This window comes from Stegodyphus dumicola, chromosome 2, assembly GCF_044657685.1.
Source record: "Stegodyphus dumicola isolate Sdum_Otavi_A_Nest chromosome 2, ASM4465768v1".
In the NCBI taxonomy this organism is placed as follows: domain Eukaryota; kingdom Metazoa; phylum Arthropoda; class Arachnida; order Araneae; family Eresidae; genus Stegodyphus; species Stegodyphus dumicola.
In genome coordinates this window covers 146,810,932-146,829,166 of record NC_140769.1, presented here as the reverse complement: position 1 = coordinate 146,829,166, position 18,235 = coordinate 146,810,932, and the positions used below count along the sequence as shown (strand labels likewise).

Genomic DNA, 18,235 nt, shown 5'->3' with positions numbered 1-18,235 from the left:
CTGTAATCCTTCTCCAATATCGATGCAAAAAATATGGTTCATAGTCACACATTTTTCAATCTGATGCGATATGAAACCCACATAAAACATTTTGGTAGAAAAATAAGCTAATTCTCTTTCATCATATCAGCCCCAATGACACGCAGTTTTTAATGATTTTAGTCTTTCTAATCAAATGGTCGTAAACGCTAAAGATCCCATCCAATATTTCACATATATTCAATTTTAGTCAATTCAATGTGGCATAAAATGCATCATAATTGATCAGAAATCAATAACGCGAACAAACTCACAAACAGGCATTCTTCTTTATGTATATATAGATTTTGTAAAACTTACAAATTTTCTCCTATTTGGAAGCAAACAGTAGCAACACTTTTCGAAATAAAGCATTTTACCTCCAACACGCACAACTGTTGCCACTCGGAAAAATGAGTGCGAAAGTTAGTGATTTAGAGTTTTTAATTAATATCTCGATTGATTAAAGTCGTACGAAGTTGAGAATAGTCGCAATAGCTTCCCATGAATTTTTGGAATCGGGACTAATGTATTTAATGTTTGGCAATGCTATTTTTATTTCATTGGGAAACTTAGAGAAATTTTTTATTACTAAAATCTACGATTTGAAAGCGAGCAGTGGCAACGCTTCTCGAAATAAAGCAGATTTTTTATCTCCAGCTTGCGAAACTGTTGCCACTCGGAAAAAAAATGAGGGCAAAAATTAGCGTTTTCAGCGTGTTTAATTAATATCTCTGTTTTTAGCTATTTGTTTTTAGAAAAAAGTGGACATAGACCTTTTCGAGTACCCAGAAAAAATTTTTAGAATGTTTGGTGATGATAGCTATAGTAGTGTCTGAGTTAATCGCGAACCAAACATACAGACATTATTCTTTGTATATATACAAATAATTGTTCCAGTCTATAACAGTAGTATCAGTCACATTGAGTTCTGGCGACAGTTATAATTCTAATTACAATAGAATTATAAAGATCTTTGATTAAAAATTTGTATAACATTTTTTAATTTTACCTATGTAGACGATAAGCTTTCTTCCCCTCCCCACGCCTTGCAATCGAATCTTGCGTGACTGTTTCAACGCAGGGTGCAGTTTGCGAACAGCTTCGGATACATTGCAAGTTTTGTTCAAACTTACATGTTTTGCCTTCCGGTATGAACGCTACTGAGTGTGCAACAAAAATAATCCTCAGAAAATGAATTTTAAAAACCAACTGCAGCAGGACAGAAACGGGTTGGAAAGTACTTTTGAATGTAAATCGAATGCAAGCAATCCATCTATGAATTTTTCAGGCGTAACAGTTTTTTACATTTTAAATCCTTTCGTTAAACCAACTGAACCATTAAATTGAACTTCGAAGACATGTTGTTTGTCATTAATATTCACTCCTTATTTTTCAGACCATAAAAAAAGTGTTATACTTTTATTTCTGTTTCTGTAATTTACAGCTCTTTTATTTGCTTAGAAAGAATCATTCAAATTTGAAAAATAAGAAAAACTTTTTTTTTTTTTTTTTACAGCACTAGAGGTGCGGTTAGTATCCAAACTCGCATTTTAAATATGTGAAATTTTAAATTTTAATTATCTTTAATATGTGAAAAATTGTATTAACATAGAGTGTCATCCACTACAAGTTTAAAAAAAATGTATTTGAACTTGAGTAGGTGAATAAAAAGCACTTTATTACAAGATGGATATATCCAAGACTTTAACATCATAAAACATAGGCTTTCGCCACCCGACCACTCTTCGTCTTCGGACGCGGTGCATTAAGATGCACCTTTGAACTTTAAAAACCCGTGAATGGCCTAATGGCAACTAGATCTATTGGTAAAAACTCGTAGTAGTTGAGACCATAACTGAAATTCAAGATTCAAGATTCAAAGCACTTTATAAACGACTGCAAATAGGAACAAGATATCGGAAGAATGTGAGCTAATAGTAGAAATTTAATAAATAATGTAGAGTTTGTATGAATGTAAATATGAACACTGCTCAAAAAAAAAAAAAAAAAAAAAAAAGGACAGTGCTATATCTCCCGTTCTACTGGGCCGATTGACAAAATTCAAACTGCGTTTTTCATGTCTCGAAAGCGCGAATTAGGATATATATTAGATTTATATATAGCACTATTCTAACATAGGTATTTTGACACAAAATCGGACTTTTTCTGAAATAACATACCAAATTTTTTCCATATTTCGATTCTACGACTCAAATTATGCCAGAATACCAAGTTTTGTAAAAATCGTACGAGTAGTTTTTAAAATATTAGCTCTCAAAATTTTAGCTCCTCAATGTTAATTGAATTTGGCAAATATTTATTAATATCTCTTTTTTGATTAAACTTTTTGATTTTTCCTTTCACATTTCGAAACTTAGGTTCATTCCAAATAAAATTTACCCATTTTTTGTGTTTTATTTTTAAAATTTCTATTTTTAAATAATTTTTATAAATTTTTCGAAAAAAATTTTGAATTATAACCTATAAAATTTTTACCATCATGTTAAAGTAGGTGTATTTTTAAGCATGTCTGCAAAACATTAGACTTTTTTATTCAATTTAAATTACGTTATATTTTTCTTTTTTTAAATAATTATTTAAGAAAGTGAAAGAACTTGTGGCCACATTTTTTTTAATCATCTTATCATCCCAAAATGTAATACGTAATGGAACAGAATATACCACCGTTACAATTTACAACTGAATTTGTAGCTACGACAAATCATATGTCAGCAACAAAATGCTTTGGCTATTTAACATGTAAATGCTTGAATTTACTTTTGCTGCTACGTCATGAATGAGATAACGTATGGCAACTTTCTATTGATATGCTACCCCGTCCCCGAAACATTTGTCTTGCGCAAATATACGTATGGTGCATCATCAGTAGAGCCTAACTTGATTATAATAAACCCGGATTAGCTATATAATCCATCGCGTAGCCAACACACCAATCTTTTAAAGCAATGAAACAGTCTAGTTACGGTTGAAGACTAAGGAAGTTAAGATAAACATTGGCTAAGTTAAAAGTCATAATTAAATTTAAAACTGTAATCTAAATCCTATTTACGCGTTTTATGCTCCAGTTAATTTCTGAGATGTTTAGACATTGAATATAGGTAACTGTTATAATGAAACTGAGAAACTACGTTGTTTCAGACTACAGAAAGCCTCTAACATAAAGAGCTCAGGTATAAAGGAGCTGTTTCAGGGATAATGCAAGAAAATACTTTCAGCTTAAAAAAAAAAAATCTGAAAGCTTTCAGATTTTCCATTACGCGCAAAGGGACTTTTTGTGTGTTACCTTTATTTATTAATTATCATGTTCTTAGCATTAAAACCATAGAATTCAATTCAACAGCAACTATCGCAAAATAATTTTAAAATGAGCTTATCTTTAGAGTTTCCGATACAAAGTTTCGCGCGCTGGAGATACGTACAGTGTTGCTATTGCTCACTTTGAAATCGTTGAATTTGTTAATCAAACATTCGTTATAGTGTTACAAAATATGAAATACATGACCAAAAAATATTCCAAATTCGGGCTTCCAGGAGCGCATATTCGGGTGGAAACGTGCCTTGTTCAAAATTAGATGGCTCTAGGTATTTTATCACAATGCGAGAAACATACATATGTTTATGCAGATTTTTCATTATTAGTCCAAAAAGGCTTTGTCCCTGAGGGACTATTGTTTTCGCTTTGCGATTTTGCGTCGAATCACACTGAATGTCCGTTTCAGTTTTCAAACTGTTGCCACCCAATATTATCGCGCTGTATTATATTTGAAGAAATTAAATAATGAAGAATCTGCAAACATGTATGTAAGCTTTTCGCAGTGTAATAAAACGACGACGGTACCTACAGCCATCCAATTTTGAATGAGGTAATCCTACTGCGAATATGGGCATCTTGAAGCCCAAATTTGAAATTTGGAATTTCTTTTATTATCGAGTTCATATTTTGTAAAACGTTAACGAATTTTTGATTATCAAACTCGAGGATTTCAAAACGAGCTATGGCAACCTTGTACAGAAAAAACATTTTTGTCTCCAGCGCGTGAGACTGCTTATCGGATATTCTAAAAATAGGCTCAATTTAAAATTATTTTGAGATAGTGCTCTTGAACTGAATTTTACGGTTGAAGTGCTAAGAACATGATATTTAATAAATAAAGGTAACACACAAAACGTTAAAAAAAAAAAAAAAAACCCTTTCGATCTAATTTAAAATCTGAAACCGTTCAGATTTTTTCTTTCTTAAATATAATACAGTGCTCTAATATTTCGTAGCAACAAGATGAAAAGTGATACGCCGTTTCTAGTGATTCAACGCAAAATTCCAAAACGAATAGCCCTTCTGAGCTTAAAAAAAGGGGACTATCAGAAATATTCCAACTACTGTTAATTCGAATCAACATGTTCTGCAGTACTTCCGCCAAGGCTGCTTTCGCCAATCACAAGTGTTTCACTTAAAAAGCTACTTTAAAAAGAACAGTTAATTCTTCTAGAAATCATAGACTACTAATAGGATTATCCAGAAATAATCTGTCATCGACTTTAAACCCACAGATTTTACACGCTTCGCTGGTTTATGATCGTTACAATAGATAGATAAAAAAAAAAAAAACTCTTCCGTCGTAACCTCTGAGGTAAGGTTAAATCAAGACTCTTTGGAAGTCTTGTCAGGAGTTACTTTCACCTCTTTCAAAACCTAACCATTTTTCGGATCACGCTAGAGATGAACACAAACGGCCTTGAACTTTCCGTGCTGATTTTTGATTCTCAGCCAATGTAAATGGGCAGCGTTATCTGGTGGAAAACACTTACTACAGTAGGCGCCGTCACGTTTATCCCCCCTGCTGTTTTGATAAAATTGAACGAGGGGAAAAAAATACACTTCAAAATAGGAATTTTAATAAGTCTAGAAGCATATAAAGGTATTTTATTTAAGAAAATACAAAATATTGTTTATGAAACATTCCTGATGTCTTTATTGCAAGTTTATTATGAAATGTTCATAATATTTTCGAAACTTTTTGACCCACGCTTAACACTCAGAGGGCATTCCGTTTTAGAAGAGAATTTAGAATTTCCGATACACAATCTCGCACGGTAGAAATAACCCCTCCCTTTTTTTTTTTTTTTTTTTTTTTTTTTTTTAAACCGGTACAGTGTTGCCATGGCTAGCTTTCAAATCATAGAGTTTCTTGGATCAAAACTGATAAATGTTTTACAAAATACGGAATAGATAATAAAACAAATTTCAAATTTGGGCTTCCAGATGCCTATATTCGGGTGGAGACGTACGTTATTCAAAACTGGATGGCTGCAGATACCGCTGTTTTATCCCAATGCGAGAAACATACATACATTTATGAAGATTCTTCATTATTTAATTTCTTTAAATATAATACAGGGCGACTTTAAAAGTGATTCTGACTTTTAAAGTTTTTAAAGCAAAATGCCAAAACGAAATTAATAGCCTTTCTAGGTTAATGCTCTTTCCTCCCCTTCGAGAAATCGCCAGTGCATTGGTGATTTCCAAAATGAGGGGAAAACATCTGTTCTGTATCGCAAATAGGTACTGTTTTGTCCACAAATGATAACAAAAGAAGCATTTTAAGCAACAAGGAATTTTACGAGAAAAAGCAAAAATTAATATTGCTAATATTTAAATTTTTATAGCCGATGATTACAGTTTAAAGAGAAATAACGGTTAAATACAAAACTCGTAAATCCAAAAATACGCTTTTTACGCGCATGCATGAACTGAGTTAATAACGCGCGTATGGGAATTCAACCAAATATTGTAACTGGGGATGAGGATAGTCAGAAAGTACCTCCAAAAACTGATAATATTAGAGAAGTAACATTGTGGGAATCTTTTGCCTTTCTCAAGTTATCAAATACATTGTACGACAAAAATACATACACTTTGGTCTAGATTTGAAAGAAACTATTTTATTTACCTCCGATTCTCATTTTTTAAGCATTCAACACGAATTAATTTAAGTACTTGCGTATTATATTCCACCGACCGTGAGGCGGAGATTCCCCCCTCCCCCGAAGTTGCGCCAGTGATTCCTCTAGGATCGTGAAACATACTTCTATTTGCAACTTTTACACTACAACATTCATCAGTCTCGCTGCACAATCTAGGAGATAGCTATTATTCGCTGCGGAAATATTGACCAGATTCGTTTTTTGCGCTTTGTAAAAAGGCTTTCGTCAGTTTCTACTAGTACTACCTAAGCTTAAATTGCGCCAGCTGCGGTACTTTTTAGTTTTGGGTACAAATCATAATTCTAATCGGAGCGCACCGGAGCCCTAAATAAGAAAGCTCCAGCACTTCCTTTTATGTAACTGAACAAAAATTTCAGTAGAAATTTAAACTCGAAAATTTTATTTTTAGCAATATAAGAAATTTGAAAGATTTCAGATGTTATACTGTTCCCAAATAGGCATTTTTTTTTTTAAACTTACTGACACATGCATGTTTCGAGAACATTTAGGCTAACGGCATATTGTGCTAAAAATATTTAAAAACAACATATCTTTAGAATTTGCAATAGACAATTTCGTACACTGGAGATAAAATGTTTTATTCCCTACAGTGTTGCCACTGCTCGATTTGTTGTCAAAAATTTGTTAAGTTTAATAAAATATGAAATAGACAATAAATAAATTCTAAATTTGGGCTTTAAAGTGCCCATGTTCCAGTGGAGAACTATGTTACTTAAAATTTTATGACTCTAGGTACCGCTGTCTTTTTTCACAATGCGAGAAACCTCTATACAGTTATGTAGATTCTTCATTACTTAGTTTCTTTGAATATAATATTTGATGGAAACAATTTGAAAAGTGGTTCAGGGTTTTGAGACTAATAGCCCTTCTGGTCTTTTGGGCTAATTATATTAAAATCTTTATTAAATTTTAATTTAGCTTTTCACATTTTATTTAATTTTGATTTAAATTATTTAATTACTTTAACAATTAATTATTTATTTCAATAATTAAACTAGAAAGGGACAGGCATTTTTGCCTACGATCACACACTTTAGGATTTATGTCTAAAAATTTTTAAATTTTTTTAATATTTTCAATCGTAGAAATATGTTTATAGTCATCTTTAGGCAATACATTGCTCAAATTAAACTTTAAAAATGCTTTATCTTGAATTTTCTTTTTTTTCTGGGACAGCATATATAAGCAAAATTTGAAAATGGTAATTTTAAATAACCGCCAAGCCATGTCTAATTCTTCATTATTTTCCACTCTAACAATAAAATACTTCAGTATTTTTCCGTTACACACCTGCTACGAGTCTTGGACCCTGCAAAGAGAAGACAAACACATGCCGAGCCCCAATGACAGCAGTTTCTAGGGATTATGTATGCATGTGAAGGAACAAGAATAATTTAACACACGCACGTAGATATTATTACAATAGTATGGGCAAAATGTGTGGCAGGTGCATAACAGAAAAGTACCAACACTTCAATATTCAGATAGACACAACTTCATGTGATCACCGTTAAGGCTTATCACTCAGGTATTGCTGCCAAAGTCCCGCTAACTTGCATCCGAAAATATGAACAATACATCGCTCATTGAGATCTCAGAATTCGATTAATGTTATCAAAATTCTTCAAACCGAAGTAAATTCTCCGAATGAAGTCAAAATCAATTTCAAAAATTGCTAAACGACTGAAGCATATCAAGTAAAGGATTAATTCAGTAAACTGCTCGATTTGCAATTTAGTGAGCCATTTAACATTAAGCAAAGAAAAAAAAAAAATCTGAAAGCTTGGATACTGATTTTGTGCAATTCTTTGACTCGCCATTTTGGCTTGCGAAGCGGCGATATTTGCGCCAAAAATCGCCGCTACACAAAGACAAAATAACACGACAAACAATTGCACAAACTCGGTATCCATGTACACATCGACTTATTTTCACTTAAAAAAATCCCCGAATTGCACAAAAATGGCATTGCGCACTCTTTAAACATTATCCATGTACACGTCAACCTATTTTCACTTAAAAAAATATCAGAATTGTACAATCTTGCATTGCGCACTCCCTTTACTTTGTCCATGTACACATCGATATATTTTCACTTAAAAAGTCAAAGGAGCACCCAATTCCTTTCTTCCTACAACCCCATTCAAATCCATCTAAACTGTTTTTACGCTCGACTAGATGCATATCCTTCCTATATACAGGACACTTATTATGGCTACTAAGTAAACCTTCATTTACACACCAGTCAATTAAAGCACTTTTTCCCTTTCATTCCAAATCGTACAGAAACTTCAAATTACAAATTAATCTTACTACATTCAGCCATTCTACAGTCTAAAGAATCAAACCAACACACACCACAAAAACGCTTACAAAACATCCCATGATTCAAAATTTCTAGAATCACGCACCCGATTACGTCACAATAGGGTTTCCATAACATTCAACTACTCAGGCTACTATAAATGAAGCAACAACTTATCGATAAATGAAACAACAACTTTGCCATAATACAAGGGGTACCTTAAAGTCTACTCTATCCAAGTTTACCTTTTTGTTCATGTTTCAGAATTTTTGAATAAAAATCTGAAAATGCAATAACAAAAACATAATGAGAGTCCTAATTTAAGTCTGAGTTTTGCCTACATAAAATTCTTGACCATAGAAGCTCACTTTTAAAAATAAATAATTCATACTAAATTAATTAGTAAAAACTTTCATGATACCGTATCTTTTCCAGCATCTTAAGTCCTAATCCTAATCTTAATTTCCACTTACATTACCTAACGAAATGTAAAGAAAATCCGATTGCAATCTAATTATAAGGGATACATATGTAAGAACATTACTTAACATGTCTTTCTCTAATTAAAACTACGCACAAAGAAAGTATACCGAAAACAAAGCCTGTTATTTACCACTTTAAATCTTCAATCTGAAGTTCCCAAGCTATAATTAATCTTTTCTTCGAATACCGATCGACAGTCCTCATAAGACATACCTGAATGATCTACTTACGAAAACAGATATGCGGCACTAAAAATTACGCATTAAACGGCATGATAATAATGATATGCGGCATTGAAAATTATGCATGAAACCTTAATTATGCAAAAACCCTTATGATTTGGTTTTCAAGTCTAAATGGGAAAATTACGGAACTGATAATTCATTTAGCTTGACAATAATCAATCCCAAGTAGGCAAACAACAAGAAATGCAAAATTAATCACTTATAATGACTGGAAATTATTTTTAGCCTATAAAACAAAAGATTATTAAAATATAGTATTCTTTACTACATAAAACAGTTTTCTAAGAGATCCAGCATTATGCGAGAGCTGAATACGTTAATTCGTTGCTACATGAATATGAAGGAAACTATTACTCAGAAGCAAAGCAGAAGATACATTTACTAGAAAACAATAAGTGGACTGCATAAATCTCTAGGCATCAAGCAATTAAAGTAAAACAGTTAATAAGCAAACTTGCGCAAGATTACAAGAAGTTCAGAATACTTTAAGTAATACTCACCTTTCATAGACATCATTTACTTCTGTATAAAATATCATGCTGCCAACTTTAACTTGAAAAATACTACCGGTCAATATTGTAACCAATTATTTTGGGTCCTAGTCTGGACACCGTCGAGATGAAAGAACGGGTCGTTTTTTCGATCTACTCGACAGAAAGCGAGTCTGGTGTCATCGTCTCGATCATTACAGAGATCGACGCATCGGAAAGTTTTCCGCCAGCTGGATAGCTGCCGTTTAAGTTTCTGACTGTCGTTTTAGAGCTAAACTGAGGACGGCGGAGGTCACGGGTAGTTTTTGGAAATGTACGTAATGGATATTTTAATTTCTTTAATTTAATATTTTAATTAAGATTTGTGAAAAAGTCGAATATTTCGCGATAGAAATAACGTATTTGATGTTGACGATTCTACATTTATTTATTCTACAGTAGCAATTCCTTAATTAAATTTTAGTGAAAATAATATAATTGGTGTTTTTCTATTTCACATATAAAGAAGGAGTGCATACTTTTAATTTAAAATTGGAATTTTTTAACTAATGTACTTAATTTCATGTTTTGATGAGTAATTTATAAATTTTGAAATTTTATGTTTTAAATTATAATGTATCCCTCTACTTTTATATTAATTTGTAGTGTATAAAAATGTAATACATTGACACGTGAATTAAAGAACATGCAGTATATAATTCAAATTATTCACATCCTAAATCCAACATTTGCATTAAATTCTTTGAATTAAAAAAATTAGGTGGTATTTGGTGCTTCTCCTAGTCCATTTTTACTAGAAGCAACTATAGCTTACCATCTAGAGAACGATCCGGATGAAAGGAAGCACACAGCTTGTCAACTCAAAGAATCTTTTTATGTGGACAACTGTATTACGAATTTAGAAACTAAAGAAGAGGCAATTCTAGGTCTCTCTTGGGACACTGAAACCGATGAACTTTTTTGCTGCAGTATGTTTGAAAATCCAGAAAAGAGGATTACTAAAAGAGTTGTGTTATCGGCTGCCCAAAAATTATTTGACCCTATTGGGATAACATGTCCCGTTTCATTGATACCAAAAGTATTGCTTCAAAACATTTGGAAGAGGAAAATTAATTGGGACGACATACTTCCAATAGATATATCAAATAGATTTTTAACATGGGTCAAGGAACTATCTTTACTGAAAGAATGCAAGATTCCCCGGAGACTTTGAAGACTGCCGAATAAGTCTACATTGTTTCTGTGATGCCAGTGAAGTTTCCTATGCTGCTTGTATTTTCTTACGTTCTGAATTTAATGAGAAGAGTTCTGTCAAGTTAGTAACGAGTAAGTCAAGAGTGGCACCTACCAAAGTGATTACAATTCCTAGATTAGAACTCTTAGGAGCTTTGATCTTATCAAGATTATATGGTCAAGTCGCAGACGGACTGGAACTGAAAGACAATACAGTGTGTTTTTGGACTGATTCAACTGTTGCTTTAACTTGGATCAAAAGAGAGAGTTCTTGGAATACGTTTGTAGGAAACAGAGTCGCAGAAATAAGAAAGAATACAAACGCGAATGACTGGCATTTTGTGCCAGGGCATATGAACCCAGCAGATTTGCCTTCAAGAGGTTGTGATGCTAAGAATTTATTGAAAAGCAAATGGTGGGAATGTCCAGAATCATGGGAAGTCACAAGAATTTTGGCTATTAAGTGAAAAACAAGTCATTGATGAAAATTTGGTTAGATCGGAAGAGAGAAAAATGATAATCAGTAATGTGGAGCATGGGTCAGTTAACTTCACTGACAATTTACTTTATTTCTCGAAATATACGAAGATTCTTAGAATGCTTGCCTGGATACTTCGTTTCATTAAAAACTGCCAACGAAAAGAAAAACTTAAGAAAACTGAGTTGACTTATGAAGAAGTTCAATCAGCAGAACACTGTTTGCTAAAATTAATTCAGCAGGAAAGTTTTGCCGGAAGAAAACTTAAAATCTTGAAGAACATGCAAACATTCAGAGACGAAAATAATATTGTTCTACTCAGAACAAAGCTTCTCTTGGGAGATGAAGAGGAAAATTTCAAGTGCCCCATATTGTTGCCCGGAAGCCATGAGATTATTCATCGACTGGTAAGGGAAAAGCATTGTGAACTACAACATGCAGGACTTCGAACTCTGATTGCCAATTTAAGAGAAGATTACTGGATTATTTCAATCAATAGATTAGTGAAACAAGTTAGCTCTAGTTGTATTTCATGTAAAAGATTCAAAGCCGAACCTACAGAACCACCTTTTGCACCTCTTCCTAAGAACAGAATAAAGACTGCTGCAGTTTTTGAAGTTTCAGGAATTGATCTCGCAGGCCCTTTGTATTTGCGTTCTGGCGAAAAGACATGGGTTGTACTTTTTACCTGTGCCATTTATAGGGCTGTCTATCTTGAATTAGTCAATTCGCTGTCTACAGAAGTTTTTATTATGGCTTTAAGAAGATTCTTTGCTCGAAGAGGTAGAGTAAATATAATCTACACTGACAACGGTACAAACTTCATTTGTTCAAGCAATGCTCCAAGAAATTTAGATTGGGAGAAGATCATGTCGTTTTCTACTATCAAGAAAATAAAATGGAATTTTAACCCTCCAACAGCCGCCTGGTGGGGAGGATGGTGGGAGCGCATGGTTAGAATGTTGAAAGAGATGCGATGCTAAGAAGAATTTTGGGAAGGAAAAGTCTTGACTATGAAGAGTTGGAAACTATTCTATGTGACTGCGAAGCTACAGTAAACTCTAGGCCACTTACATATATTGAAGACAATTCTGAAGGTTTGAAGCCATTAACTCCCGCTTGTTTCTTACAAAGTATTCCTAGCAGTGAAACAACTGATTTAGACGAAATTGACAGTAAAAGTTTAAATATAAGATTGCGTTTTGATCAAAAATTAAGGCAGGATTTAAGAATGAGATTTCGGAATGAGTATTTAGCAATGTTGATTCATAAAGGTAAGAGTCGGGAAGAATCTTTAAGAGTTGGAGAGGTCGTTCTTTTAGAAACTGATGGCAAGCGTATCAACTGGCCTTTAGGAATCGTCATTGAAGTCTTTTCTGGAGCAGATGGGCACTCAAGAATTGCCAGAGTGAGAACAGCTTGTAAGGATCTTAAGTTTTACTAACGTTTATTTTATTTTAAATCTTTACTATCACTTCTTATTTTCTACTTCCGGCCAGAATTATAAGCGTTAACGTAATTATGCAAAGTTTGTCTGGCGAACGCCAAGTATTTAAGTTGTGGCTTTTTGCCAAGCGAGAGAGAGGAAGCAGTTAGTCGAAGCAGGCCGCTTACCTTAGAAGTTTTACTCAGTTGCTGGTTGCCTTCCAGGCCAGAGGTTTTAATCCTCTTGATAATTTTTAAACGTATTGTAGTGTTCACAGTTCTCTGTACTACATACGGCTTCCTGTTAATATAAGGCCAATCTTCCACGTTTATTATTTTAAAGTTAAATTAGAGTTTAGTTTTATTTTTATATTTTTACGTTTAGACCACAAGTAGTGGGTCTGTGTATTCCGAAGTACGGAAGTTATTGTAAATAGAGAAAAATAAAGGGTTTTGTATACCCTTCTTGTGTATCCTGTCTACTTCCCACAGTGATTGAGCATAGCTTTAGTAAGCTCTCTGTTCCGAGTCAGGTCCTTGCATGTTCCCGAAGAAAGTAAGACGGAACATTGAACCTGATAGTGGCGCCCAACGAAGAAGAATAACCATGGCCGAGTTTCAAGAAGAACCTGTGCTGCCTGCAGAAGCGGCTCAGAATCCAGAAATGCCAGCTGCCGCCCTGGAAGGATTTGGTTACATCGTCCAGACCATGCGCGCTTCGATGAAACCAGAAGCAACATTTAATGGAAACTCACCGGTAACCAGTTTTTTGGAAAAATTGGATGACCACTTCATGCTCTACCCCGTGCACGAATTTCAAAAAGTTACCTTAGCTACCAGCGCTTTGAGGGGCCAAGCGCTTAACTGGTTCAAATGTATAGGCAGAAGTCTCTTGGGTCAAGCAGGAAGTCCCACCTATACTTACGAGAATTTCAAGACTGCCCTACTAAAAGCCTTCCCTGTCGTAAGGGATCGTGCGAAATTAGAAACGGAACTTTTTAGTATATATCAACAAAGAATCGAAAACCTCTCAAGCTTTATTTTAAGAAAAATTCACGTCTTCAAACTCTTGTATGGAAACCGTCCGGATCCTGAGATAATTCAAGTGATTTTGCCGAGGTTACTGCCCCAAGTGCAAGACTTTATTGAATTAAGAAATCCGACTACACTGGAAAAGTTATTTGAGCTAGCAATCCAGTTTGAAAGTAGAAGAACGGCGGACGTCGAAAGAAGACGCCAATATCAACAGCGAAACCAATTTGGTGCGCCAAGACTACAGCAAACTCAAGCACACGGCTACGGAAGCAAAGCGAATCAGTGGGCAAGGAAACCCGAGCATTCAAAAACAGCCGGCGAACGTCGACAGTTCAATAGCAATCCAGGAAAAAAGTCTCAAGGCCAGGGGAAAAAGAAGAAAAGCACGGAAATGAAAAATAAGTTAAACTAAAACGGATTTCTGCTGACGGGAGGGTGCAGAAATCCGAAGGCCAAGAAAACCCCTCTTCCTTCAAGTTAAATACAGTAATGGTGAAAAATTTGACTCTTCCGAAGATTGAAGTGTTGGTGAATAATATCCCAGCCACCGCACTCCTGGATACAGGCGCGCAGTGTTCCTGTGTGGCAGAAGATTTTTTTTAGGAAGTATTTTCGGAAATACCGCATATATAATTCGGATAATACGACAGTGTTAGCGGCGCAAGGAGAAAAATGTAAGTGTATAGGTAAAGTACCGCTGTATGTCCGTATCAAGGACGAACAAGTAAAGGTGATGTTTTTTATAGTAAAGAATCTGCAAGCACATATAATTTTAGGAATAGATTTTCTTTCAGAGGCACAAGCAACGCTGGATTTTAATGAAGCGTCCCTTAAGCTGACGATGAAACCAGTTCGTGCAGAAAAGGCTGAACCGCCGATGTTAAATCTTGACCACCTGCCTAATGACGAGCAAGGAAGAATCCGACAAGTGCACTCTAAAAAAAAAGTTCGCTCTTTACAGGCAAAAGTTTTGTAAAGTTACAGAAATCAAAAAGTTACAGAAGAATTTCCTGTAATGGTAACAGGTTGAAAGCAAACTGTAGCGGTAACAGCAGATTTGCTTGTAACATTACAGATAATGTTTCAGAAGCCGCGCGGAAGAATCACGTGACTGACTGGAAATTAGCCAATCAGGAGAAAAGTGTTTGAAAGCTAGTTGCAGAAAAAAACATGGCTGAATGCATGTTGGTTGTATAGCGCAGGTAAGTAAGAAAATGTTTACAATTACTACTTGAAATATTTTTTGTTCATTTTATGCAGATTATTCTCATGCACTTTGCACTGTTATATGTAGTGAGTAAGTATTTAAACGTTTAAGCTTTGCGATTAATTAATATCAGTGTTCGTAATGTCTAATGAGTTGAAAGAGTGCAAAATATTTATTCCAAATGCAGATCTAATAGTAGTATTTTGTCATTGTGCATCCGATAAATTACGCCTTAAATTGCCCGTATTATTATTTAAAACTAATTATTCCAAAATTTAATCACTGTTTGTGGTATATAATTGAAATGGTAATGTGGTTGTTGAAAACAAAACTAATCATTTTAGCGTTCTTTTCCAATCGTCTGACCAAAGAACGTTTGACATCTTTTTCCCGGCAGGCCTTGCTAGAAACGTTTATATAAACATTTAGAATTCTGAATGTAATGTATATATTTTTTTGCTTACTAGGTTTAGTTTATTCTTTTTCTAGGATTATCTAATTAGTTATACCTGGTTTATAATTCAGTCTAATATGTTTATGTACAAGTGTGTTATGAAGTAAAATTACAAAAACTTGAACAACGCGGTCGAGAATCTCGTTTATTCCTTTAGTGTAATAATATTTTTTTCAGTTGTATTAATTTCTTACGAAAATATTATAATTCCAAAATGAAGTAATTATATTGATTAAAAATATGCCGTATCATACTTTTCGTAATGTTTTGTTTTACTAACTAGATGCAACTTAATTATTCCATATATTTTAATATACCAATATCAACAGGGGAAAAATGGAAATGACCTAAAATATTTTTCTAACAATTCGTTAAACTAATTATAAAACAAAACTAAAATTTTGTGCATTATTTCCAAAAATATCATTTCATTAATATTTTATAAATGACAACATATATTATATTGTATATATAACTACCATTGCATACTTATAAGGTTTTAAACATTTAATGTAGAATTTATGTTGATTTTATTTTGCCCAGTTTCAATACAGTTTTGAAGTATGATAGTCTTGTTACTAGGATACCATGAATCTGCTAATACAAGTTTAATACATTTCTTGACAAATGTTTCTCTTATTCATGTAATATAATATATAAATCATAAAATAAGTTTTCTTAAAAATAAATTATTATTGTTTATTGGAATTTAAAACAATTCTGTATCTGTATGTTGTATTAAAAATAAAATAATAATGAATTTTTAATGAAGCATTGATTTTAGCATTAACAATATATATATATACACACATGAATAAATGGAAATGCAAGCTACTTTTCCTTACAAAACCGCCTATGAATATATACTTTCCTTTAGGCTGATAGCCTTTGCATGCTTTGCCATATTCTATCAATCCAAATGATGCAAATATGCAGAAAATTTTACTTTCTTTGAAAGTTAATACCGGAAATAAAATTCAGTGCATTTGTAAACTACATTAGTTCTCTTATAGCTTGGCGTTTAATTGCCCAATGATTTACTAGTCCAAACTAATGCAGAATTCAGATATCGTTCAAATAAAAGAAAATTAATAAGGTCTGATTTTTAGACCTATATATGAAGATTTATTTTTTTAAAATATTATTTTAAGTCAACCAAATTAATTTCAAATTTAAGTAAGTATTCATGCCTTTCAGTAGCATTATTTTTGATATCTTAAATTAAATAACTGAATGCAATATTTCTTGTTAATAAAAGAAAAGCAATGTTATGAAAGACTAGCGAAGCAGATTTGCAAGTTCTGATTACGAAAGGTCCCATGCTTTAAGGGGTCATTTTTAAAAATACTTAATTAAAAAAAAAAAAAAAATATTTAACGTGAAACTTCCAAACTTCACACATGTGGAATATTAATTCTATATATTTTATCTCATTCTTATTTTATTAATTAATTTCATAGCATTTTGTGTGACACTAGTAGTAATTATTAATTAAATTTTATGCTGTTTCTGATCTATGTTTTGATTTTGTTATTAATTACGTTAGTTTACATAAGATTTAAAATTATGTAAGGTACAAAAACCTTCTGCATCTATTAATATATGCCATCTATTAATATATGCATCTATTAATATATTCATATGAATGAAATTATGCCAGTGAAATTTTTTTAAATCAAAAACAAATTTCTGTTCAAATTCTGTTATAAATTCTAAATGCAAACAAAGGAGTGAATTTGAAAGTTATCAAATAAGCCAAAGTTTTGGTCATTTTTTCAGTTTTGCAGAAGAATTTTTATACTTTGCAGAATGGGAATATGATGTTTGGTTTTGTTAGTATTAATTATTACAACTGAATTATTGCAACTTACATTGCAACACGTAATTTAGCTTAAAATTTATTTGAACTTAATTTTCTAATTTATTTTGATCATGTATATTTCATGTGTCATAAGTCTTTGAAATGAACTTAATTCTATTTATTTACACAATTTTTTTAAAGAAGAAAAAGTCACATTTGTTTTGCTTAGTTGCACACGAAGATACATGTCTATATATAGAGAGAGAAAGAGGAGTTATGTTTACTTCCAGACTATTTTCCTCCTTTTATATTATAGTATGAAAATCAAGGGGGAAATTAAGCAATCAATTTAATTTTGAAGGATGTGATTACAATAAGATCATAACCAATCAAAAATATTCATGAATGAACTACTGGTAACTATCATAGTATTATTATTTAAAAGAAACCTAGATTCCAATAAGAATGCTTAGTAACATAACCATTTAAGTTATCTAATAAAAGTAATTTTCATTCCTACTTCCCTATACATTGAATTTCACTCTTAGTATTGCCCACTGCTACTCCCTAGACCTCAAAGCATTTAATGCATCTGGAACTGCAATTTGTGTCTTTTTCTACAGCATGCAAGTTATCACCGTTTAGTTTGTACTGCCACGAGCAATGATCTTCAGAATTATCGTATTGCGTTGCATATTCCACCCCCACCCAGCTTTAGAACCAGATTCTGAAAATTAAAAAAATATTTACATAATTTTCCCCTTTTTAATGCATTCAGAAAATGAATATTCCAAGATTTTAAAATGGATTTATCAACATAATGATTCTTTTCGTCATACTAACAAAGGCAAACTTTTGCACACTTAAGGCCCCGTTGAATCTTTCTCTTCTAACTGTTGAATATTATGTCAGCCTAATACAAACAATGATCTATGATAGTGAAAGCAAATACCAACTGCCATTCACTGTGCAATTTTGCCATATCAGCTGAATGTTCACCCTAGCAAGCATCGGACCACAACCTTCTCTAATT

At 32.9% G+C, this 18,235-nt stretch overlaps 1 protein-coding gene across 2 annotated transcripts in view; it reads right to left on the bottom strand.

Annotated features, from left to right (window-relative positions):
* The window catches only part of LOC118203114 (uncharacterized), a 306,364-nt gene that overhangs the window by 269,281 nt on the left and 18,848 nt on the right, over positions 1–18,235 (bottom strand). The window lies entirely within an intron of this gene.